General features: G+C 42.7%; 1 protein-coding gene across 1 annotated transcript in view; it reads left to right on the plus strand.

Moving 5' to 3' along the window:
* Positions 1 to 26,118, plus strand: part of LOC121821101 (uncharacterized) — an 83,298-nt gene that overhangs the window by 44,073 nt on the left and 13,107 nt on the right. The window contains exons 4-6 of the mRNA XM_076547156.1: positions 3,271 to 3,322; positions 3,425 to 4,111; positions 25,111 to 25,344. The gene's annotated coding sequence lies outside the window, so the exon portion shown is untranslated. The remainder of the gene's footprint in view (positions 1 to 3,270; positions 3,323 to 3,424; positions 4,112 to 25,110; positions 25,345 to 26,118) is intronic.

Below are 26,118 nucleotides of genomic sequence, written 5' to 3' on the forward strand. Positions count from 1 at the left end.
GCAGGTGGCCCCTTCTAAATGTTAAGACAAAGAATGGCTTAACAAGCTTGCTCCTTATCTCTTCTGGTTTCTCAGAAAGCTGGTAATATTAACTTAGTTAATGCAGTTTGGTGATATGGAACTTTACTGTGAGTAAGTACTTTTTGTTTTTTGGCCTGATCTGTTGGTGGGTGCAGGAGGTTAGACCAGAACAACGCCTTCTTGTAACTTACATTTAACAACACAGTATATGTTTAACTGTTTTTTTTTGTTTTGTTTTGTTTTGTTTTTTAAATGGAGGGTCTATGCCATAACCTGTGACTGTTATGTCACTGGTAACTTGGGTCTAATGTGGTCATTGGGGCATGGAACCTTGATGTCTGTGAATCTTTAGAGAATGGCTTTGCGAGAAACTGGAGGAAAACAGAGTCCACATACTTATTGCACACTTATTTTCTTTGTTTTTTTCACTTATGCAGATTTTCGTGTGTGATGTGCGTGTGCGCGTGTGCGTGTGATATTCTTACTGTAAGCTGCCTTCAAGCATTTCTGGAGAGAGTCACAGAACAAACAAAACACAATGCATAAGAAAAATTTTTTCTTTTCTTTTTTTTTTTTAAAAAGCTAATTCTGGTTCTCCAGCAGGAACAACCCAGCTGGGGACAGATACTCACGTACAATGAATTTAAGAGCTCCATTTGGTGCAGAAGCAATCATAGCAGAAGAGTCAAAGCCACTTGAAGAGGGGAGGGCGTGGATCCCAGGAGCCTCTAACTCATAACAATGAAGATTTAAATAACAAATACAGCAGGACACTGAGACAACCGATGAGTCTCCAGGTGGCTGGGCTAAAGGAACAGGCCCCCACTCCTCCAAACACAGACAAGAGAAGCAATGGTGTGAGTGAGTGTTTGGAGGAGGAGAGATACTCACAGGACCTGGAGACATCACCGGGAGAGGAGAGGCAGAGACCAGCTAGAGAAGGGTTCCAGGAACATGCCATTTACTGATAAAGAAGACAGCTTCCCACTGGAAGGTGGGACCAGACTTTGTGGATAGACACTTAGGGAATGCTGGAGCAGGGAGGCAGTAAGATAAAAAAACAGTGTGTTATCACAGTGTGTTAACTCAGTAATAGTTCACTGTCTAGGATCTAAGAGACCCCAGGCCTGAGTGGTGGAGTCTGTGGCAGTCATGTGGAACTGTTTTCTGTCCTTCACCATCACTGTCTCTTGGTGAAGAGGGGTGTGGCATCAAGTTTCTGACATATCAGATTTCCAAATACTTTTCATCACACCAACTATCCATGTCTCATCAGCACGCTTTCCTACAGCTTTTCCTCTTTCAGATAATAAAATGTAAGCACAGAAGGAGAAATTCATTGTTATTCCTTTCCGATTAGAAGGATTCTTCATCTAATGGGAATTCTAAGCAGAGAGCACAGATAGGACCTGTACTGGAGCCACTGTGTGTGTGTTATCATGGGTGACCTAGAGCCTAATTTTATAGCTAAGGGAACTGACAATATTTTAAAAGGTGAATAATGTTAAAATGTTGGCCAAATTGCAAAGTTAGAGAAGTGAGGAAACACTTTTCATTTAAAAAACAACCCAACCGCCCCCCCCCCCCCCCGCACCTCCCACCACCACCACCACCACCACCCACAAACTGAAAGCAGTTAAGAAGTAGAAGTATGTTTTAGCAGTAGACTACTTACCTAGCTGGGTTTAATTCCAAGAGCTGCAAAAATAAAATAAAAGAGTAAAAACAATCAAATTGAAAAGAAAGCATTTTTAGAGTTATATGTAGTTGGAAATTTTCCTGTGTCCTGGCAGGCCAGTGGTTGGGACAAATCTCTTCCATTCGCATCCCTCAAGTAAGCACACAGAGGCTTATATTGATTATAACTGCTCGGCCATTAGCCTAGGCCCATTACTGACTAGCTCTTACACTTAAATTGACCCATAACTCTTATCTATGTTTAGCCATATGGCTTGGTACCTTTTCTCAGTTCTGCCTTCACATCTTGCTTCCTCTGTGTCTGGCTGGCGACTCCTGACTCAGCCTTCCTCTTCCCAGCATTTTCCTTGTCTGCTTATCCCACCTATACTTTCTGCCTGGCTACTGGCCAATTAGCATTTTATTTATCAACCAATTAGAGCAACACATATTTATAGCATACAGAATGATATCTCACAGCAGTTATATACTAACTTAATTGGAAAATATGGTTTATTTTTTCCTCTTCTTCTTCTTCTTCTTCTTCTTCTTCTTCTTCTTCTTCTTCTTCTTCTTCTTCTTCTCTCTCTCTCTCTCTCTCTCTCTCTCTCTCTCTCTCTCTCTCTTTTGGACAGGATCTCACTGTGTAGCCTTGGCTAACCTGGAACTTACTATGTAGACCAGGGAGGCCTCTCATACTCACAGAGGTCCACCTGTCTCTGCCTCAGGAAAGCAGAGAGTAATGGCATGTGCCACCATACCTGGCTGGTTCAATTTAAACTGCTCCCATCCAGAGAATCTGAAGCATAGAATTTTTTATGGGAGGCTAACTCCCCAAGAGTAGTCTCTGAAGTTTTCTGTGATGAATTTGAAGATAGTAATTGAAATACCACCATCATCACTGAAGGGTTCACAACATGGCGTGTTTGCATATGCCTGGCGGACACTTCCGCCTAGCCAGTTCCAGATCAGGATAGCCATTTCCAGGTCAGGGCGTCTCGTGTGACCAGGATCCGTGACGTTTCATGGCTACGTAAACACACAATGTGGCCATATGATCTACGCGCATGTGTGGAGTAGTGATGTGACCTGTGCACGCCCAGCCTTTAAAATCCGGTGCCTTCTTCTTCTCCACACATGTGTCTTTCCCACAGGCTTATGCACTCTCTGTCCCTTTATTTTTAATAAAACTCTTATTAGTGGATTCTGTCATGTTTCGTGACATTTTCTTGCAGGGTAAGAGCACAACGCGGCCAATTAACTAACAATCACTCCATACTCCCTGGCTTATTACAAATTCCAAGGAATACAATGGCAATGTTGCTGAGTGTCTGCATGGGAGGTACTGTGGTAGGGACCTGTCCTGTCTCACGTTATCTGCTTCCTTCAAAGACACTGGAAGGACTGTATGGCCACCGATTCCACATTATAAAACAAACAAAGCAGACCTAGAAAGAAAGATTATGACCTTACTCAAATACATATGACTGAGATGTAAGAGCTGGGCCTCAAGCCCAGACTCTCACGAGACGCCAGGCCTGAAACCTTTCTCTTTTCTTGTTTCCCGGGAAGATCCTGGACACTCTTCAAGCAGCACTCTGTTCTTGCGTGTCTTCGTGTCCCGGTGAGTGACAACCCTGAGCAGCTGGCCAGCCACCAATCCTCAGGGAGAGATGATGTTACATTCAGCCTGTTGATTGTTATTTTGTTCCTTTCTCTTTGGCAGCATAGGTTAGTGCCAATGAAAGAACCTAGCTCGTGGAAGAGATGCCAATAAAGCTACCGTAGTGAGATATCCCCAATAAAGACAATATGCTCCGTGTGGGACATGGCGTCAGAAATATTTTAAACAAGGAGCAGTGTGGAGGACTCCGAGTCACAGGTTCACCCCTAAAGAGATCTCCCATTCCCAGGAGAGAAAGTGAAGCAGAGGAGGAAGACAGGCTTTGGAGGGCTGTAAAGCAAGGCTGGCCGGAAGTTACCACTCCTGACTTAATCTTAGCCTACTAAGAGAAGCCAGCTGGTCCTTGGACAGAGTCTGGGAAAGAAAATTCTACGAAGTTGTGTGAAAGCCCAAACCTGCAAGAGGTTGCTGAAAAGCAATTAAATGCACGGGATCAAGAGCCAGAGACTTACTGGCTGATACCCTAAGTAACCCAGTCACTCTGTGCCTCAAACTCCTCATTTGATTGTAGAGCAGGGTACAAGTAGGAGCCTGCTTTGGGAGATTATTTGCGAAGTTTGCAAGATCGTTCTGTAAGATGTTTTGCAAAGTGAAAGCTAAGTTCCCATCAACAATAAACACGTGGATAAGACTCCAGTGGGAGCCAATTTGTGTAGCATAAGCTGTTGGTTACAACGGGGGTATCACTCCATTACAAGAGGATGTATTAGCCAGCACGTCTTCATGCAGGTGAGTACGAAGTTGACTTACGGATTATTGTCTCTGTTTTATAAGTGCACCTGTGGAAATAGAGTTAATCTGTCCAAGGACAGGTGGGAACATCTTAACTCAGGCCTTTCTGAATTGCAAGAGATTCCACCATACGGTGTAGTTGTTTGCAACTGGGTCCGTTTTCTTTTAAAGTTGTAGGCTGGATAACAAGGCTAAGCAGCGTGGAAAACTTTCATTCTTGGCCCAAAATAGGCGCAGAGGGACATAGGCTTACAGAACAATTTCCACAATCTGTTTGGGGTTGGGCAGTTTCAGATTTCAGGTAACAGAACTGAGGAAGGGCCAGGCTAAGAGGGAGGGAGAATACTCATGTTTCTTCTGTGAAAGGATGAAGAATCCCAGGTATTCTGGCAGTGGCTGGTGTTTGTTTTGCTGTTTGCTCACTTTGTAGCTCTTCCTAGTCATCTTTGGGCAGTTGTTAACCTTAGTGGGCTCTGGAATGGGGAGGGCATTTGACATGCAAAAACATTGTAATGTTGTCTCTTGTTACTCTGGCAGCCATCTTAGGTCCACCTGGCTTTGTTAAGTGTTCAGAAGAGGAAGAACTTCTGGCTCACAGGCCTGTTGTCCTCAAAGATGAGGAATATGCCTAGGTAGACCTTCAGCTAGGACATTAGGCTGTTTGAGACTGGGACAGGGTAGCATAGAGTTCTAGGTCCTTGTTTTCCAGACTTATGGCTGTATATATTTTTATGACCGAGCACAGCATGGTGTCACTCTGCTAATGCAGCTTCCCTGGTATAAGATATATGGAAGCTACTTTGTTTGAGAGCAGAAAGTTCAAATGTTTTATAGAGGCTGGGCAGAGAGATAGATAAATAGGTGGATGGATGGATGGATGGATAGACAGATAGTTGATGGATGGATAAATGGATAGATAGATAGATAGATGGAGGAGAGTGTACAGGGAGAGCTGGGTGATAATTAGGAGAGAAACCCTAGTGGAAGTTATAGGCAATAGGGGTGGCAAGTGTATGGCCAAGCTGAGAGCACACCTGCCCATTCAGTCCAGCCCACTGAGCCATATTTGGAAGTGGGTCAGATCTTTTCATGTTCCGAGAGAAGCAGGGACCGAGGTTTTTACATGAAAGTGCATTGAAGTGGTCTATGTTGATCGTTAACAGGACTGAGGAGACCATTTGTTGTTCTCTCCCGTCACTGGTGCCCCTTGGCATGTTATAATCAGAATAAACACCAATAGAGTCAAAAAGGACTTTTTATATTATTCATTGATATAAGAACCCTGCATATTGCCCTCTTATTGTTATTTATGTGTCTCCTCCTCCCACTACCTCCTTAACCCTTGACAGCTCTTAATCTCTTTATTTATGGAGTTGTATCACTTCTAGAATGCTCTATAAATAGGACCCATGTACTGTGTAACTTTTGGGGATGGAATTCTCTCACTCAGCATAATTATGGAGCAATTTATCCAGATTTTTGCATGTTTCCATCGTTTATTACTTTCTGTTGCTGAGTAATATTCTACAGTATGAACAGACAGCTTTATCTACTGCAGGACATCCTGGTTTGTAATTGGACTTTTCTATCCTACCTGCTAGCTCCCAAATCACAATATGGAAATTTCTTATTAATTATGAAAGCTCAGCCAAAAGCTTAAGCTTGTTTCTAACTAGTTTTTATAACTTAAATCAACCCACTTTTATTAATTTACTTTTTGCCTCATGTCTTTATTACCTTTACTCTGTACTGCCCATACTACTTTCCTGCTTCTTTTGTCTCTGGTGGCAACTCTCCATGTCTCTGCCCTTCTTCTTTCCAGCATCCTCTCTGCTCCCAAATCCTGCCTAGCTATTAGTTGTTTAGCTTTTTATTAAACCAATCCAAGTGACAAATCTTCACAGTGTACAAAAAGATTATTCCACAACATTTTCCTCTTTTTCTCTAAATAAAAAGGAAAGGTTTTAACTCTAATGCAATAAAACTATAAACAATAAGAACAATTTATCAGATAAGAATTATATTTACAATGTCCAGGCTATTTGTATTTAGCATATTTGGTGAAAATACTCCATTATTTATTCTATCTTGATGAGCCCAAAGCTCCTCACCTAATTTACCTTCTAGTATAACTAAGGAAAACTATAATTATGACTATCTGGTCTTCAACTCCATCAAAGAACAGAAAGTGAAGAACAAGCAACTTCCAAAACTAAAAGAAATGACATAAACAGCTGGCTGCCTGCATAGTCACCCTTATTTCCTCAGCAACATTGGTGCATCCACCTTTGGCCTATAGACCTAGAATATCCGACAGACTTTTCTGTGAAACAGAAATTTTTGAAAGACCGGACTACTCTGTCTTGGCAAAGTTTGGCAGTCACTTTCCTTTGTGTCCTGCTGATCCAATTGAATAGCATAGTGTTAGGGAAGTTTCTTGCCCAGTAGTTAACTTTTGCTACAAGGAGAGCAGACACCATATGGAGGTTCTTTGATGCCCATTATCTTCTCTGAAGTAGATTGGTGCTGCCAGGAGCAGATGTGTCTCACTGTCATGAAAAGACTTATGTTATTAAAATAATTTAAATACCATAGTCTGTACATTTTTGAAGTGTTTGAAGACCCCCTATTTAAAATATATCTATTTAACCTTGAAAACATACCTAATATGACTACAAGTTTGATTGTTATAAATGACTAACTACTAATTTGCATTTCTTAATTATCCTAAACAGTTTGTAATAATAGCTTCTAAGAACTAGAACTTTACATTTTTAAATGACCTATATAGGTATAATATTTTAAACAAGAGTGGAAACATATATACAGTATAGCAAGAATAACCTTAAATTTTATCAATATACAAAAATCCATACCAATGTAAAATATTTGAGAGCAGTAGTTGTTCAAATGAAGTCTCAACAATCCACACTTTTATCTCATCATTCTTCTTGCAGGCTTCAAGAATGTATTATAGAGATTCAGCTGTATATTAAAGCTCTATCTAGAAATTTCAAGGCATTTTTCTAGAGGAAGCCATTTATCAAGGAATATTTGATGTTATTCAGTTTTTAATATTTCAGGTGTCTTGTGCTATGAAATCTTGTGGGCCTGTATACTACTAGATCATATTGGCAAACAGTGTAAGCTTCTAAGAAGCTGATCTGCTAGGTAACTAACACTCCTACAGGGCCTAGGTGACAGGAGGGCTGTAGATGCATAGCTTTGTTTCTTGTGCAAATGAAGCTCAGACCATCCCTTGCCTTCAGGCCTAGTAGTGCTGCAGAGCTATTGACTCAGGACAATAGGGCTTTTTGCATAACCAGGTGCAGTAAAGACTGGAGCAGATTTCCTGGCCAGAGCAGAGTCCGGTGGCAGGAAGAGAAAGAACAGGCAGAGCCCTGTGGCCAGAGGAGGAGAGAAGAAGGAGAGTTCCTGTAGAAGGTAGGCAGAGCCACGTGGCTAGAGAAAAGAGAAGGCGGCCAAGTTTCTCAGAGCCAGGGGTAAGTAGCTAGGAAGGAAAGATGGAGGACAAAGGAACAGAGGACAAAGATGAGGTCAAAAGCATGGGAGCTTAATTAGGACTATGAGAGGACAGGAAAAGTAGATACAGAGAGGAGCTGAATGTGAGGATGGAGCTCAAGCTGTGTAGATAGAAGATTGTTATAGAAAAATAAAGTAATGGATGAAAGAGCATGGCGTACATAGATTCTTTTCCCTCAGATAATCACACACACCCCCACCCTCTGCCCACCCTGAATGTAGTGGATGTAATGTCTTCCCCAGGACTCTGGGAGGAATCTTCTCAGGGCAGGCCCCTGGGAAAATTATGTTACATTCCTATACTATATCTCCTCTTTTCCCTTCAGAAAGAGATCCCTGAATCTAATCTCCTTTGTTTAGCTTTTTGCCCTGACCATGACCAATAACAACTTGTAACCAACCCCCCTAAATGATACATACATAATCCACCAAATGACCAAAACCCACTCATCCCACCTCTTAGGAATGTGGGTATAGTGTACTCTAGACTGCTTCCTGTTGTCTGAGGGTGCTGGAATCTTTAGGGGACCCTGGAAAAATTGAGATAATGGTCAAGTCCTGGGAGGCTAGTTGTTGTCCAGTCTCTGTGCAATGGGAAAGTATAAGGCTTATCTGAAGTCCTGGCTGGAGTAGTTTGTGAGGCTGGGTTATTTCAGCCAAGCAGTCTTGAAGTGTTTATGGATGCAGAACTCTGAGAAAACTCCAACAGTGTCATTCTGAGAGGCTGGATCACCTGGGCCACCTGTTTTCTTTGGTGTCTGGTTCCCTTGCTCTGAAAACTCATAAGCTTTCAGAGCTAACATACATATCTGCATTAACACAAGTGTGGAATGTGCAGTGTGAACATACATATCTGCATTAACACAAGTGTGGAATGTGCAGTGTGCACAAGTCAGTTAAAGATGATTTTTTTTTGTTTTATGTTTGAGCAGGAAAAAGACATCTCTCAACTTTATAAGTCCATTTGGCCTATATTGCCCCAGCCAGCGGGGTCTTCAACAGGGACCTAAAGGGAGGGCTAGTGAATGAGAGGGACAAGAGGAATCAAACTGTAATATAAATCTCTATCTATGCCATATGAAAGGATGGCATGTAATAATAAGTCACAAGGACCCTGTAGCGAACAAGATTTATCATGTCTCATGTCTTCTTAGAGCTGTTCCCATGTCAAGGGATTAGCTTACACATCACCTGCCCTATACTCTTTTTTTGGCTTCTTCCTCATGTCTGTAGCCAAGATACTCAAAAGGTCTCTCCCAGGTCAAATCTGATTTTAATTAATCTGGAAGGAATCCACAGCCGTTCATTTCCTGTGGAAACAAAAGCATTACCTCTCCTCCAACACAACACATTGACTTTCATTTTAAAGTTAAGACATTTAAAAAAATATATAGGTTGGCTTAATTTAGTAGTTTCCATAATCCAATGTCTCTCAGCAGCTATTTTTTTTTATATTAGCATTTAAATTTTGTTTGTTTGTTTGTTTTTGTTTTTTTTCAAGACAGGGTTTCTCTGTGTAGCTTTGCGCCTTTCCTGGATCTCCCTCTGTAGACCAGGCTGGCCTTGAACTCACAAAGATCCGCCTGGCTCTGTCTCCCGAGTGCTGGGATTAAAGGCATGCACCACCACCGCCCGGCAGCATTTAAAAATTTCAAAGTTAACAAGACACTATTTAGGATCCAGACTCTCTGTGTGTTTTCCATCCTTATATGGCTTTTTAAAAAACTCTATCTTTAAAGATTTTACTTTATTATTTTTAAACTATTTTCTTCTATGAGTACTGTCTATACTCATTTTTTAAATCTTATACGTATTGTTAAATACACTGTAACCTGTTTAGAGGATTTTTTTTTTCATCTGAACCTGCTTTACTGCATATCTGTAACCTTTTCTGTCTGCATGAACAAAATCTAAAACCATCACACAGCTTAGTTCACGGCGCACTGGTGTCTGACTCCATTCCTTCTTGGTTCCCTGAGAGCCCAGCCTCATGGTGGAGGTACCTGTGGGGGCCACTATGTTGACCACCCCAACTCTGGATGAAGTTTCTGGGTCCACACTTTGTAGGCATTTCTACCTAGTCTTATGCAACAGGTAGCATGCCGCTTGCTGCTCATAAACCCTATTCAAGTGCTCAGCAGCAGGGCCTCTTAAAAGAGCCATGCCTCTGTACGCCACTAGCACCAAGCCTGTCTGAGAGATTGTGGCCACCAGGAAGCAGCATTTGACTCTGTGTTCTGAACTCTTTCTTTTAAAGTGGTCTTGGGCCTTATGTAGATACAAGTGGCCTCATGTTGGGCACCATTTGTAGCTGGATTTTTCTGTTCCACCTGCCAGCTCCCAAATCAGGACATGGAGATTTCTTATTAATTATGGAAGCTTGGCTGGTAGGCTTGTTTCTAGCTACCTCTTATAACTTAAATTAACCCATTTCTATTAATTTACTTTACACCTTGTGGCTTTATTGCTTTTACTCTGTATTGCCCATGCTGCTTTCCTGCTTCCTCTGTCTCTGGCTGGCAACTCTCCGCGTTTCTGCCCTTCCTCTTCCCAGTGTCCTCTCTGCCCTGAAAATCCTGCTTAGCTATTGGCCATTCATCTTTTCATTAAGCCAAGCCAAGTGACAAATCTTTACAGTGTACAAGAAGATTCTTGCACAACACTGGTTGTTTCCTGTTTGAGACTTTTATGAACAAACTGATTGAAACATTTTTGTACAGGTTTTTGTGGGAAGGAATTTTAATTTCTCTGGGATAAATATCCAAGGATACAATTGAAAGGTATTTAGAAGCTACAAACTATTTTTCAGAAGTCTCTGTAGCGTTTTTGCAGTTTCTGTTGTGGTGTGTGAATGAACCAATTACCCAGCTTCTTTGTATGCTCACCAGCATTTAGTATTCTTCCGATTTTTGCTTTAGTCATCACGATAGGTGTACCAGGACTTACTCAATGGTTTTAATTTGCACATCCATAATGGCTTGTGGTGTTGTACATCTATTCATGTCTTGTTTGCTAGCTGAATATTGTCCCTGGTAAAATGACTATCCATATTGTGTGTCTATTTTCTGACTGTGTTGCTCATTTAGAGTTTCAATTTTGTATTCTAGATTCTAGTCTTGGGTTAGATACTTTATCTGCAAGCATTTTTCTCACTCTGTAATTTGCCTTTCCATCCTCTTAACAGGGTCTGTAGCAAAGGAAATTAAAACCACCTCAATGAAGCCCATTTTTCTTTTTCTCGTTTTGCTTGATAACAATCAAGAATAAGGAAATGAAAATAAACCCCAAATCCTATCACTTAAATGTTTTGTACATTTTTTAGCTGGTTTGTAGTTCTACAAAATTTGCCATTTCCACCTGTGACTCACTCTGAGCTTATATGGTCTATATGATGCCGTCACCAGACTATCTGATGGGGACAACATAAGAAGGAAGGCTTTGTTTGGACTCTCAAGGTTTTAGTCCAAGATAGGTGGGCAAGTCAACATGGATCCCTCTGTGGTGACAGGGTCATGAAGCAGCAGGTGTTCACATGGTGATAGACCAGGAAACGGAGGGTAGGCGGGGACCAGAGGTGGGTGTGAATTTAAGGCTGTCTCTAGTGTCCCATGTCTGTCACTTTACTTTATTTCCTACAGGCTCCAAAGCCCTTTGAAATAGCACCCCAGATTGGGACCAAGTGCTCACAGCCTAAGGCTGTGGGGCATAGTCCAGATCCATCTAGAGCAAGGAACGAAACCAAGGCAGAGCTTCCTCTTCCTGCCTAAGAATACCTATTTACCTCAGCATAATAGGTGGACAGGCTCTTTCCTCTATTGAATTCCTTTTGTGTACACACACACACACACACACACACACACACACACACACACACAGAACTATGATGAGCGTGGTGACACACACTTGTAATCCTAGCACTAGGGGTGCTCATGTAGGAGAATGGAGAGTTTAAAGCCAGCATGGGCTACATAGTGGACATAGGAGTTCAGGGTTAGCCTGGGCTACATAGGGAGCCCCTCTGCAAGAGGAAGGAAACCCCAAAAGATCATACATGTGACATATTTGTGTGAGTCTGTTTCTAGGGTCTATCAGTAAATGCATCCATGCCATTGCCAGCCTCTTTTACTTAGGTTCTCTATGATTATATTTCAGCATTGCGTAGTTTTCCACACATTGTTACTGATCATGTTTTGTTGGTGTTATAACCTGAGTATTTCATTTTTTTTTAAACAATTGTAAATAATTTTCTATCCTTAAATTTCAGCACCCACTTATTACTGTTGGTCAATAGAAATAAAATAGATTTTTGTGTGCCTATATCAAATTTTGAGATCTTTCTGAAGAATTCACAAGAATATTCACATGAAATTTGTCCACCTAGAGTTCAGAATTGCTTGGGACTGATGACTCTCCCATGTCCCCTTTTAAACAAGAATGTCTATAGTTTGTTTTCAGTTCTGTAAGTCCTAGATGGAAAGAGATTTTACCCCAGGCTGGTGGGCCATACTGTTTGAAGGCCTTAGAAGTTGAGTCTTGGGATTTCTAAGCTGATGGCATGTAGATGGAGTTTAGATGTTAGATGTACCATGGTGAACTAAGACTTTGGGGTCCTTACTGAATCCTGTGGTGGTATTGTGTTCCCCAAAATATTGTGCATGCTAATAAATCTATCTGGGGTCAGAGAACAAAACAGCCACAATATTAAACATAGAGGATAGGCAGTGGTAGCACATGCCTTTAATCCTAGCATTCCAGAGGTAGAGACCTACCTGGATCTCTGTGTGTTCAAGGATACAGCCAAGCATGGTAACTCACGCCTTTAATCCCAGAAAGCAAGCCTTTAATCCCAGGAAGCAATGACAGGAAGCAGAAAGGTATATAAGGTTTGAAGACCAGGAACTAGAGCCTGGTTAAGCTTTTAGGCTTTTGAGCAGCAGTTCGGCTGAGATCCATTTAGATGAGGACTCAGAGGCTTCCAGTCTGAGGAGACAGGATCAGCTGGGGAGTTGGTGAGGTGAGGTGGCTGTGGCTTGTTCTGTTTCTCTGATCTTCCAGCATTCACCCCAATACCTGGCTTCAGGTTTGATTTTATTAATAAGACTCTTTAAGATTCATGCTACACAATCCCATGGTTTCTCTCCATTTATTTAGAACCTTATGCTGTTTTATTTATAGTATTCATAGGTTTTAGTGGTGCTTAGTGGGGACTAGGGGAAAGGATGTTTATTCCCTTTTTTTCTGGATGTGGAAATTTCATTTTTGATCTTAGAAAATAGTTATAAAGAAAACTGGAACATTTCAGAAAGGACTGTCAAAGAGATACATAGTCAATATTTAGCCTGAGGGCTGTCCATTGTGAGCTTATGCTAATACAAGGGCACTGATGGCCGGGCGGTGGTGGTGGCGGCGGCGGCGGCGGCGGCGGCGGCGGCGGCGGTGGCGGCGGCGGCGGCGGCGGCGGCGGCGCACGCCTTTAATCCCAGCACCTGGGAGGCAGAGCCAGGTGGATCTCTATGAGTTCGAGGCCAGCCTGGGCTATCAAGTGAGTTCCAGGAAAGGCACAAAGCTACACAGAGAAACCCTGTATCAAAAAAAAAAACAAAAAACAAAAAACAAAACAAAACAAAAAAACAAGGGCACTGATTGTGTGTGTGTGTGTGTGTGTGTGTGTGTGTGTTATAGGTATTATTTGTGCATGTCTTTGTCAATGCTACCGTTTGAGTATGTATTTGTTATGTGTTAAGTATGTGTTTGTACTGTTTTAAAACTTTATTATTTTTTAAATTATCCACTTAAAAGATTGATTTTTTTTCTGCTTGTAAGATTAATATAATTCTGGGAACTGGAGAGATAACTCAGTGGTTAAGAGCATGAGCTGCTCTTTCAGAGGACCCAGGTTCAATTCCCAGCACCCACATGGCAGTTCACAACTTTCTGTAACTCCAGTTCCAGGGATTCTGACACCTTCACACCAATGCACATAAAATAAAATCAAATAAATTTTAAAAAAAGATTAATATAATTCCATATTGGAAAATTAACATTCAGACAAGGGAAAGAAGAACATTTCTGTAGGCCCTTTATTCACAAACCATTGTTAAAATTGTGGTTTATTTTCATTTATTTATTTATTTATTTTTATGTGCACGAGTCTTTTGCGTGTGTGTATATATGTGCACGGTGTGCATACAGTGCCCTTTCAGGCTGGAAGAGGGCATTAGATCCTCTGGAACAGGATTTACACAAGGTTTCGAGCCACTGTATGTGTGTTGGCAGCCTACCTCAGGTACTCTGTAGGAGTAACAAGTGCTTTTAACCATGGAACCATCTCTCCATCTCCTCTGTCTATTTTTAAATATTCATCCATTCTTTATTTTTAAAAAACTATTTATCTATCTATGGGTACTTCTTCTCCTTCTTCTTCTCCTTCTTCTCCTTCTTCTTCTTCTTCTTCTTCTTCTTCTTCTTCTTATTATTATTATTATTATTATTATTCAGGTTTCTCTGTGTAGCCCTGGCTATCCTGGAACTCTCTTTATAGATCAAGCTGGCCTTGAACTCAGAGGTCTGCCTTCCTCTGACTCCTGAGTGCTAGGACTAAAGGCGTGTGCCACTATGACCAGCTTTTTTTTTTTTTTTTTTTTTGTTTTTTTGTTTAAAAAAAAAAAAGATTTAGTTTGATTTGTGTGTGTATCTCTACAACTCTCCATGTATGCCACATGTCATATGTGTGTGAGTGCCCATGGAGGCCAGAAAATGGCATCACAGCTCTTGGAGCTGGAGTTACAGGCAGTTGTGAGCCATCACATGTAGATACTGGGAATGGAACTGGTCTTCTGGAAGAGCAGCAAGTACTCTTAAGTGCAGAGCTATTTTTCTAGGCCCCTTGGCAATTCTTTATGTACTTTTGTTTAATTTTCTCTGTCTCTCTCTCTCTGTCGCTCTCTCTCTGTTTCTCTCTCTCTCTGTCTCTCTCTCTTTCTGTCTCTCTTTCTCTCTCTCTTTCCCCCTGTTGTTAGAGTTTCTCTCTGGGTCCCGCCAAGCCCCCGCAGTCCCACAGCCCTGCAGCCCACTTATAAAATAAACACACAGATGCTTATATTATTTAAACTGTTTGGCCAAATGACTCAGGCTTCTTGCTAGCTGTTCTTACATCTTAAATTAACCCATTTCTATTAATCTATAAGTTGCCATGTGGCTCGTGGCTTACCGGTATCTTAACATCTTTTCATGGCGGCCACTGGCAACGTCTCTCTGCCTCAGCCTTCCACTTCCCAGACCTCTCCTCTCTCTTTGTTCTGCCTATAGTTCTTGTCTGGCTATTGGCCAATCAGCGTTTTATTTATCAATCCATCATTCATAGCATCTCCCCCCTCCTTTTTTTTCCAGACATAGGGTTCCAGCGGAGACCAACTAGCTGATCTTGAACTCACTGTGGAGTTTAGGCTGGTCTGGAACTCTTGCTCCTACTGCCTCACCTCCCTGAATACTGGAATTACAGCTGAGCTTTCTTGTGGACTTTTAACTACTTTTTAAACGACTTTTCTCCCACTTTAATTCTATCACTTCAATTAAATTCTATCGTAAATGTATCTTCCTGGCTTTGAATATTTGGGAAAACCTGTTGTAGTCAGCTTCATGTGTTGCATGATGCAAAATCCAGCAACAATTCCACTGTTGATTCTCATTACCATTTTCCGCTACTATAAATAATTGTGTGAACAGAACAGAAGCAGCACTTGCCCAGGTTTCATTAATTTCTAGAATCATGACTGCTTGAAGCAGGGGTGTTTAATTTATGTCATCAAACTGACCTCCTCAAAGGTTACCAGTTTACATCCTCACATAAAGTGAGGAAAGTTCCTGCTTCCACTGTTGGCTTGGAGGTACGAGTGTGACCGTTTTTTTTTAGACTCCTTGCAAATTCTGCAGCAAAAAATGCTACCTCATTTTCTAATTTGCATCTATTATGCTACTAATAGTGCTAGATATCTACTTTCTTTTTTACCTTTTAAAGTTTGTTCTGAGAACTGATTTTTGTTCTCAGGATTTTTCCCATTGTTTCCTTCTTTTTCGTACATGTTTTAAAGAACATCTCTCTAGTTCATCATTGCTTTTAAAATGTTGTTTGCAATGCTACCTGACGGGGCAGCTTACAAATTCAAATTTATTATGGTGATCTTGTCCTGGGATTCCTGCCAAGCTTCTGTGCATCAAAGGCCTTCTGTATCACTTCAGTTATCCATTTCTCATATCAAGCGGCCTCAAAATGGAATGAAATATCACAAAACAACAACTATTTTATTATACATCCTCATTCTTATCTTTTTTTTGTTGTTGTTGTTTTGTTTTGTTTTGTTTTGTTTTTTCGAGACAGGGTTTCTCTGTGTAACTTTGCGCCTTTCCTGGAACTCACTTTGTAGACCAGGCTGGCCTCGAACTCACAGAGATCCGCCTGCCTCTGCCTCCAGAGTGCTGGGATTAAAGGCGTGCGCCACCACCACCCGGCAACTCCTCATTCTTATCTTTGTAGGTATGGGATTTGGGTATGGCCTAGCTGGTGATTTTTGTGCATTACGTGGTGTTGGCAGAAGCCATTTCATGACAATCAGTTTATGTCTGGGCCACTTAGAAGAATGTAAGATGAATCATCTGGCCTTTGGGGGACAGCCAGAAAGTGCCACTGGAAAGGACTTCCCACCAAGTATTATAGTGGTCCATATAGCATGACAGCCTGGAGATAGTTAGACTACTCACAGGGCAGCACAGGAGTCCAAAGGGGAACATTCCAGAAAATAAAGTGGAAGCTAGAAGCCCTTCTATGACACAAGCTTGGATTAGCTATTTTCTTAGCAAAGCAGTTTCAAGTCTACACACATGCAAGCTGAAAGGTATATATGTTACAGAATGGGTAAGCTTTCATACGATGTCAAGTGCACATGTCTGTTCTCCTGTAGTTTATGTTCTTCATAAAAAAAAGATTTACTTATTTTTGTTTTATGTGTATATTTGAGTGTCTACATGTATATATGTGCACCATGTACATACCTGGTGCCTTCAGAGGCCAGAAGAGGGCAACAAATATCCTGGTACTAGAGTTGCAGGCAGTTGTGATCTGTCGTGTAGATGCTGGGATTTGAACCTGGGTCCTCTGGAAGAACAGTCAGTGCTCTTAACCACTGAGCCATCTCTCTAGCCTTAGCTTATATTCCTTTACTTTCTTTCCTCTTCTCTTTCATCCTTCTCCTTTTCCTCTTCCATTTTTTAAAATAATCATCAATTCCGTAATCTACCTAGAAAATAATTTTATATAGATAGAATGAGGGTCAAATTTGAATTTTTCACCTAGCAAATGATTTCATTGTGTCCTTATTGGTGGCTATTAACGTTTACAGATACCAAATGTCTGTGTGAACAGTCTGCTAATGGAATGATGGAGGGGGGCAAGGAAACCTTCCACATTTCTCTTGGTTTCCTAGAACTCTTCCTTCCTCCTGTAGTGAAAGTGGAATGCCCTAGTTACATCCCGCTTGCCATCTGAGAAGCAGCCAGCTTCCCTAGCTCGCTTTTTGGACTGTCTTTTTTGGCTGGAAGGGCACTGTGACACGAGGCCTGGTTGTTGACCTAATTTAGAGGGGTTTCTACATTTTAATCTACTTCTTAAAATAGCAGGCTCTCCCACAACGGCAGAGTAGCATGCTCTGGGCTGTTGCCCTGGGATATAACTGAAGAGGGCTTGTAGTTTCTAAGTGGAATAGCTCTTGGGAAAGATCGCTTCTGAGATGAGGTCGCTTGACTCCTGGACTAGCTCTAGTGGGAAAAACACTAGCCCACTTGGATGAACATACTTGCTCCAAGGATGTGGTAAACTCCAGAACCACAGGGATGTTTCCCTTAGCATCACCCTCAATCTTAAGATCCCATCTAACCTTGACTCATCCAACGCACCTCCATCCATCCAAAAAGGAACCCCCGATTTGGTCCCCAGTTTTCCACCTTTGCCTTTATGTCATCCATTTCTACTTCTATAACCAACCAAGAAATGCAGAGCTAAACCCCATGTCAGGGCTCATGAAATACTGTATGCTTCTGCTTGGTCATCTGCTTATTAGTGCTGATATTATTGCTGTTACTCTAGCATACTCTTGTTATGCCCAGATCGCAACCCCAAAGAGACCACCGAAGACCTTGGATGTCCAGAATGCAACAACAACTTTTACTCTGTAGATACAAGTCTAGACAGGGAAGTCATTCCTACACCCAATCCAGTGAGGCAGGGAGGAGTTGCTCTTTCTTTGTGTGGCTAGCTTTTTAAAGGCAAAAACCACAAGCCCTTCGGGGGGTGGGGTGGGGTGGGGGGATTTGCACGGGTGCAACTTGGATTGGTTTATTTTTATCTCTGTTCTCTTTTAATTGGGTGAGGGTATGTAACCTTTGAATTTACTGGCTGGTAGTTACAATTATCACTTTGGGAGCAGTCCAGCACAAGTCCCAGGCTTTGTCCTTGAGCGGCCATGGGGGCTGGCTGGCCTAGCACGTCATGCACATAACTCTAAGTTGGTGAGGGGCCCCAGACAGTAAACATCTGGCTGAACTTTTGAGCAGTCAGAGTACATGCAGAAAGGGAGCTACTGCAAGGACTATGTCTTTTGTTCATGACCCTCCCAGAGACTGCTTGCTCAGTCTCAGGAAACTGAAATTGAGGCCTGATCTCTGAGAGAAGACTGAGCAGCCTGTTATGGCATCTGCTTGGTCCTTTCACTCTAAGGCATACTCCTTATACTCAATACTTTACTACCTCACCTTAATCCCACCCAACTGTTTTATGAGAGCTCACTTTAGTGGTGAGTGGATGGCATGGTGGGTTAAGAGAGTTGGACAATGTGCTCAGGCCATGTAGCTGGTAAGTAATGGAGCAGGAACTTCAACCTTAGCCATGTCTTAATCTTTAAACCCAGGCTGGTCTTGCCCCCTTCTCTCATCTTAACCCCCAGCTCTTAGGTGAGAAGTGAGTGTTTTCCCTTCTCCCCTGTGGACAATAAGCGCATATAGTTGACGCTGAGGTTTACAGGGCAGGGCACCTGCTTGAGGACATGTAATCCGGTCTGGCAAGGACCCACATTTGAAACTCTGCCCTCCTGACAGTTTACAACCTGTTGCCTCTGCTCTCAGCCAGCTCCTGCTAACTCTAGAGCCTGACTCGCTCAGGCAGCACACCCAAGGGACAGGCTGAAAGAACTAACTCGTCAGTTGAAATATCCCTGTGGTTTCCTCGGGTGAGTTTTCCGTGCAGGTTAATGCTGCAGGATCACAGGAAGCGCTTCCATGTCTGATCCTAGAACACACCTTCGTTGTCTACGGTGAGGAGCCAGAGGAGGAAGAGGTTTCACAATGGGAACAGTGCGCTGTTCATGGCTGAAGAATCTGAGTGTCGGTTTGCATTCATCTTGTGGGTGGAGGGCCCTGCAGGTGGGGAAGGCAGAGAGTGGGGATTTCCCACAGAGGGAGAAGGTGGGGGAAGTCAGAGCAGGCTCCCCGAGTTCCTTTGCTGAGGCTACCATAACAAAATTCCACAGACAAGGTGACTTCAACATGGCACTAAGTCAAAAGTCCAAGATCAAGGACGCTTTGGGCTTTAGTTTTCCTGAGGGATCTTTGGTTGGCTTGAAGATGGCTACCTACTTTCTGTGTCTGTACATGGTCTTTCCTCTGTACGTGTCTCTCTCTCTCTCTCTCTCTCTCTCTCTCTCTCTCTCTCTCTCTCTTCAACTTCCTCTTTTTATAAGGATGTCAGTCAAGACGAATTAGGGTATACCCCAGGAACCCCATTTTTTAAACTTAATTGCCTCTTTAAGGATTCTGTCTCCAGAGTGGGTCACATTCTGAGGTACAGAGAGGGTCAGTGAATCAGACTACAGGGAGATACTCTCTTGTAGCTCTTCTAAGGATACTCAGAGGTAGAGATCCAGGCTTTCAGCACCTGTGGCTCTGCCCGCTCTCCTGAGAGTGTAAACAGGAAGGAGAGCAGAGAGCCTGAGGCTAAGTGAGGAATAATGAGTCCTCAGTAAAGCAGCAACCTGATCCTCATATTTAATGCTTAATATAAATCTTAGCAAAGGAAACTGATAAACATGTCTTTAGGATCCAACAGTTCTCATACATATGTCTGTATTTTTTCCCCCACAAGGAATTAGAAGTTTTCAAGTCGTTCCAAAAGACTCTTTAAAAATAATCTGCACTGGGAGTCTCCAGTGAGAAGCAGCACCACATTCTTCCAGGGAGTCTATCCTGCAACACAGGGTAGGCTGGAGTCCAAATGCAGCCATCTTGATCTTAACTTTTCTTTGGGGCACAGATGCGTGCAAACCCCATGACCTTGCCATTGCAAGAGGATTTTCTTTTCTGTCCACTGGTGAGTGGAGGACCTTGCCAGAGTCTTCCTTCTATTTCTGCCACATAATGGCTCTAAAGCCATCTTGACCTAATGCTTCCTGGAGGGCTTTAGCTCGGAGTAAGGGCAGGATCATTGTGTTATACTTGATGCTCCCAGGCCTGAAATTATTATAATTTTACTCATTTCCCACTTAGAGGTAATCTAGTCAATCGTATCTGTGGCAGACACTCTTGGTTACTTACCCTTTCTTCTTTGTTATTAAGACCTGAATTTAGTTGTCCTCTGAAGGTGCAAGTCCCTTTAAAAAGCTCAGCATCCATATGATCACAGGTACATTCTCATTGGTCCAGGCTAGCAAAGGTGGCCTCTCACAGCCTAATGGCTACTCCATCACAGGTAGTTTATATGAGCTGGCTACAGAAATGTGAGGGGACATCTGAAAGAGACACATAGTGAGGGCATCCCCTTGTCCTCATCAGACTTTTTGACAGTAAGTAAGGCTTGGCCCACAGCAGGTCTTGGGGCCATAGAAAGAACTGCAAGGGAGAGTGGATTTGTGATGTTTCTATGTCAACGAATCCCCCTTGATCCAAGACGTGAAGCGCTAGCTCAAGACTTCCCATTGCACAGAAACATTTTAAATCTTATTTTTTAAGCTGCTATTCTAAAATTATCTCTGCATGAAGTATCTGACAGGGCTTTTGTTTGCAAAGCTAATGTTGGTTGGGAAAGCTAAACTGACGAACTCCTGCCTCTCTCACATATGATGAGGGAAAAAAGGCAGCCATATCTGACTGGTAGTTCTGGCTGGTCTTCCTTCTAAAGATCTAATTCTCCATTAGAACTCTTCAAACATCTGGTTCTTAGGGGAAAACTATTTCTAAAGGCTGATCTGGTTTAAGGAGAGTACATTCAAGGGGTGTAAAAGAAGAACATCCTCCTCTCTGACAGGAGGTAGGACTCACTGCTGATACCTGTGGACAGCAAGAAGAGATTTGAATGTGCATGAGTTGCTTAGGGTTAGTTTGCATACGCATAATCTCAGAATCTTGCCAAGTTGGGCTTGATGCGAAGACCTGATCAGAGATCTGGACTATCTGGTAGTAGTGGAAATAGCATGGGAGGAGCCTTGTACCCAGGCACAGGTGAATGCTCATAAGAACACCTCTGCCATCGAGGTTATGGGCACAAACATACAGTTTGTGAATTTCTATACCAGTCATTGGGCACTGTGGGTGTCATACACGGCCCCGGGTGCTTGAGAAACAAGGAAACATGATCATTCCAAGGAGGAACATAGAGTCCAGCCTTCAGGCATCTCCCTCTCTCCACACTCCTGTCTGTCAGCCCCGATCTTGATGCCCTGATAATTTGGACATCTCCTCCCACTCTTAAATTATAGTGTTGCTGGGGTATAAATTATGCATGCCATCTGCTCTTATGCACAGTCCATGTGATTTCCTTGTTACCAAGATTCAGAAATTAAGCTAGTTTCAGACTATGAAGAATTATTGAACACCTCCTATGAGGCAGGCAGAGGCCATGGGGTATACAAAGGTGACTAAGATCATGCATAGTCATAGAACAAGGCTCAGTTGAAGTTCAGTGCCCTGCATTCTAGAAGCCAGAGCAAGCAACTGGATGACAAGTAGCTTTGAATGGTGCAGGCTACAAGTGCTGGGGGAATTGACCTCAATTCAGCACATTTAACTGAGTAGCTCACTGTAACAAGGGTTGAATCAAGCTCCTAGGACATGGGAATAAGCCAGATCAAATCCTTCCCTTCCAAGAGTTCACTGCGAATAACAATGCAGTACTATGAGTCATCTCAGTACCATTATTGAGCACTAGATTTCCATATAGCACCTCACTTAATAATTACCTTTGTGAGGCATTCAGAGATTGAGTAACTTTCACGAGCTCACAGAGTTAAGGTGACAGGTGAGAGATTAATGAATAATCTATTCATCAGTCTTATGTAGAGCAGGTGTAGAAAGGAAAAATTAGGATTTTTAGGCAGTCGAACTGGGATAACAAATACAGTGACAATGCACTGCAAGATAATCATGTGAGTATGTGGTTAATAAATACACTGGTTCAAGAAAGTGGCAGGGTAGGCTCTCCTCTCTGGTCGATGACCTCTCCAGCTACAGGTCGTTGGCTAGGTGTAGAGTGCCAGACATGAATTTCCTCCTCTTGAGAGGGCTCTAAGTCCAATTAGACAACTCTTGGTTATCCCAAAGATACAAGTGCCACCATTGCACCTCTGGGTATGTCTTGCCTGGATGGTCATTATTATGGTCATAGGCTTTACTACTGGGTAGGATTACTGATTGATTTTTTCACTCCACTTGATGGCTTGCATAGCAAATTCAGATACTATGCAAGGTAGTCAATTCCACCTTGATTCCTCCAAGTCCTGTGTCTGATGTGTGGGGTGTCTTCAGCAATAGGGTCTTATGTTCAAGTTCTGGGAGAAAACCAAGGGCAGTGGCGATAGATATTGTTTGCAGAGTGTCTGAGCAGCACTTCTTGATGGGAGCTTTCCCATGCTTGGTACTGGTGTTTTTGTAAAACAGTCCATGGCTCTTACGGAGAGTATTGTCACCCCATGTGGTCTAACTCTATTTAAACTCCAAGTAGACATACACACATCTACCATATATGTGTCTTTTATATAAACATAAAACATTTCCTTATGGCTTTTCAAACATCCTTAGTTTGTCCTCCCTCCCTCCCTCCCTCCCTCCCTCCCTCCCTCCCTCCCTCTCTCCCCTTTCCCTTTGTATTACCCACCATCTCCCCTTTCCAGTTAAAGTCTCCTTAGCCTGTTTTTCCCATTTTCCCCTCCATAGCATCTATGTCCTGCTGTTCCCCTCCCTGGAGCTCTCTCCTCATGATCCCCTTTTACGTTCTTGGTTTCTGTGGTTACTCCAGGTTCTACACTCACATCTGGAAATTTGGAGTTAGGATTCACAAATATGAGGGAAATACAGTGTTTATCTTTCCGGGTCTGGGTTGCCCCACTCCGTATAATATTTTCTAGTTCCATTCATTTCCTTGCAAATTTCATGATGCCATTTTTCTTTACAGCTGAATAGAAGTCCATTGGGTACATGTAGCATCTGGTACCTGTCATTATCCACTCATCACTTAAAGGACAGTTATGTTTCCATTTGTTGTGAATAGAGCGGCCATGAACATGGCGGGGCAAGTATCTGTGGAGTAGAATGTCAAGTCTTTGGGGACACAGGCTAAGGAGTGGGATAGCTGGGTCATACGGTAGGTCTACTTTCTGCCTTTCGAGAGTCTCCACACTGAGTTCCAGGGTTTGCAAGACTTCCAGCAGCCAGTGAAGGCTCCCCTTTCTTTGTGTCTTTGCCAGCATTAGTGCCCAGGTTGTTTGTTTATTGTTTCTTTAGACAGGGTCTCTACGGAGCCCCAGCTGGCCCAGAACTGACTATCAAACTCACAAAGATCTGCCACCACCGAGCCTGGTGATTTTCTTATCTTACCTATCTGACTGGGGTGAGATGACATTTCAAAGTAGTTTTCATTTGCATTACCCTAATTGCTAAGTATTGAACACTTTTAGAGACAGATCTTCGCCATTTTTATTTCTTCTTTTCATAACTTTCTGTTCACAGCTGTAGTCCATGTTTTAATTGGGTCATTTATTGTCTGGATTTTTGATTTGTGAGTTCCTTGTATATTCTGGATACTAATTCCCTAGCAGAAAAGTTTTTTAATTAATAAAATAAATTTAAATGTTTATATTCTAAGCTGTTAAAAAATATCAAGTTTGATAAAAAAAAATATTAAGAAAGGTTTGGGTTATTTACAAAGTATTATGCATATCCATCAGCCTCATAGGCAGACTGTTGAAGGAACTGACTGACAGAAATCCTCTGGAGTTCAGCAGCCACCACTTCCTTACGTGGCTTCACAGTATCTAAAACTTGACAGTTTCTTATTTCATTCATTTGATGTGATAAGCACAGGGCTCGGCTCAGAACTTTTCAAGAATCCTTTCAGTATTTGAGACATGGCAAGCATGTAAATACGAAGCACGAACCCTACATGTCTAAAAGGTAAATAAGTACTTAATGTCTACTAAATGTTTCTTTTTCCATCAGTCAGCATCAATATAACAGGGATTTTACTGGGTTTATTTTAAATATATAAGCAATTGCATCTTTAATGTTCGATCTGATGAAGAGTGGGCCTTCCAGAGTAAGTTCTTGGTGCCGATGAGATGTTTGGGTAGTCTTGAAGATGTGTGAAGGACATCAGTGAGCCATAAGGTATTTGCTCTTTCTGTAGTTTAAAAACTACATTCACTTGTTAAAGTCAAGCTTTGTTTTTACTTTTTGCCTGGATTACTAAATGCTCAAGTTTTACTTTTTTTCCTTGCTTTGATGTTTACCTATTTAAAATGAACTGGCTTATTATACTCAACTAAAGGTTTAAAGAGACAACCCACTGTCTACATGTCAGGAAGACCACTCCCAGCTTCCTTCCCACACCAGCAGCCCTAGCCTCTGTTCTCTGGTCTGTGTTACAAGAGTCTGTTTATCTGCCAGTGTTGACGGGCTTGTCTGTCAAAAGACTCTTCGTGGGGCTGAAGAGACAGGTCAGTTGGCAAAGCTCTTGTCTTGCAAGCATGAGGACTTGGATCTCAGAAACCACGTAAGGATGGTGTGTGGAGGAACACCCTTGTAATCCTGGCACTGGGGAGACTGAGCGGGAGCCCTGGGACTCACTGGCCGGCCGGTCTAACTGGTGTTGAGTTCCATGCTAATGTGAGAGACCCTGTGTCAAAGGAGGTGGATGCCGCTCCTGAGGCTACACCTGAGGTTGTCTTCTATTCTACACACAGGCACATACACACAGGAGGAGGAGGAGGAGGAGGAGGAGGAGGAGGAGGAGGAGGAGGAGGAGGAGGAGGAGGAGGAGGAAAGAAACAAAAGAATGACTCTTTGCTGGGCTCCCTTACTGATTTATGCTTCGCTGATGTCTGGGCTCCGGACGCCCTGTCCTGTCTACTTTTGCCTTTCAGGCTCTACAACGAGATGCATAATATCTAAGAGATTGAGTTACCAATAGGACTGCACATTCGTGGTCTGTGCTTCTCACCCTATCTGCCACGATCCTGGGGATGCGGGTGTATGGCAGTCGCTAAGCAGAGGCATGCAAACCTGCTCGGTGAAGGGCCATGCTTCATTCTGATGTTGGTTCGCGCCTTCCTTCCGGGCTGAAAACTCTTCAGACGTGGAAAACACTTGACGGCCCGGTAAGGTGTGAGTCAGACTACTGAGAGCAAAACCAGAAATGAAGTCCCCCCATTTCAGAGGTGCAATGCCACTTGACGTCACTTTTTTCCAATTAATTACCCTATCTCCCTGCAGAGCTGTCTCCGGTGGTAAGTGAGGGGAGATGGGAGGTCAGAGATGAGTCTAGAACCCTCATTTAGTTCAGTTACTGGTGAGCTCATTCTTCAGGGAAAACTAGGTCCTCCTCTTGCTCCAGGACCAGAAACAGTACCCACAGAAATCTCATTCTACTTGTCTACTGGTTTTTACTATGATTCTATCCATTCAGGTCTGAGGGGAAATCTGCTAGTGTGAGGAAGCTGTTAGGAAAGTCTTTCTTACTCTTTAGAAAGGAATTCAAGGTAGGAATGTACCCTGTCGCCCAGTTTCTGGTTTCCACATGCCATTATGCAAATAGACTACAGCTGGAACCATAGCAGCTATCTTGATGTCGTGAGATCAAATGTCTACAAACTCAGAATGGTAGAGAGAGAACATGAGGAGAATCTGGGCCCTGGGTGCCCTTCCCGAGCTGCTCTTTCTCACAGCCTTGGGATTTTTCTCCAGTGGAAGGTGCAGTTGTGAGAGAGAATTGTCTGTCCCAGCTGCTGAGGGTTCTTCTGGTTGGGCTACTATTGTGAAAGCCAGTGAACACCTGGGGAAGCAGCTGTCTGTCTGTCTGTTTGTCTGCCTGGCTCACCTGCTCCCCTCTTTCTGCACAGGGAAGTGCTGGGAGAAGACACAGGACAGGAGTA

The sequence above is a fragment of the Peromyscus maniculatus genome, chromosome 11, assembly GCF_049852395.1.
Source record: "Peromyscus maniculatus bairdii isolate BWxNUB_F1_BW_parent chromosome 11, HU_Pman_BW_mat_3.1, whole genome shotgun sequence".
Lineage (NCBI taxonomy): Eukaryota > Metazoa > Chordata > Mammalia > Rodentia > Cricetidae > Peromyscus > Peromyscus maniculatus.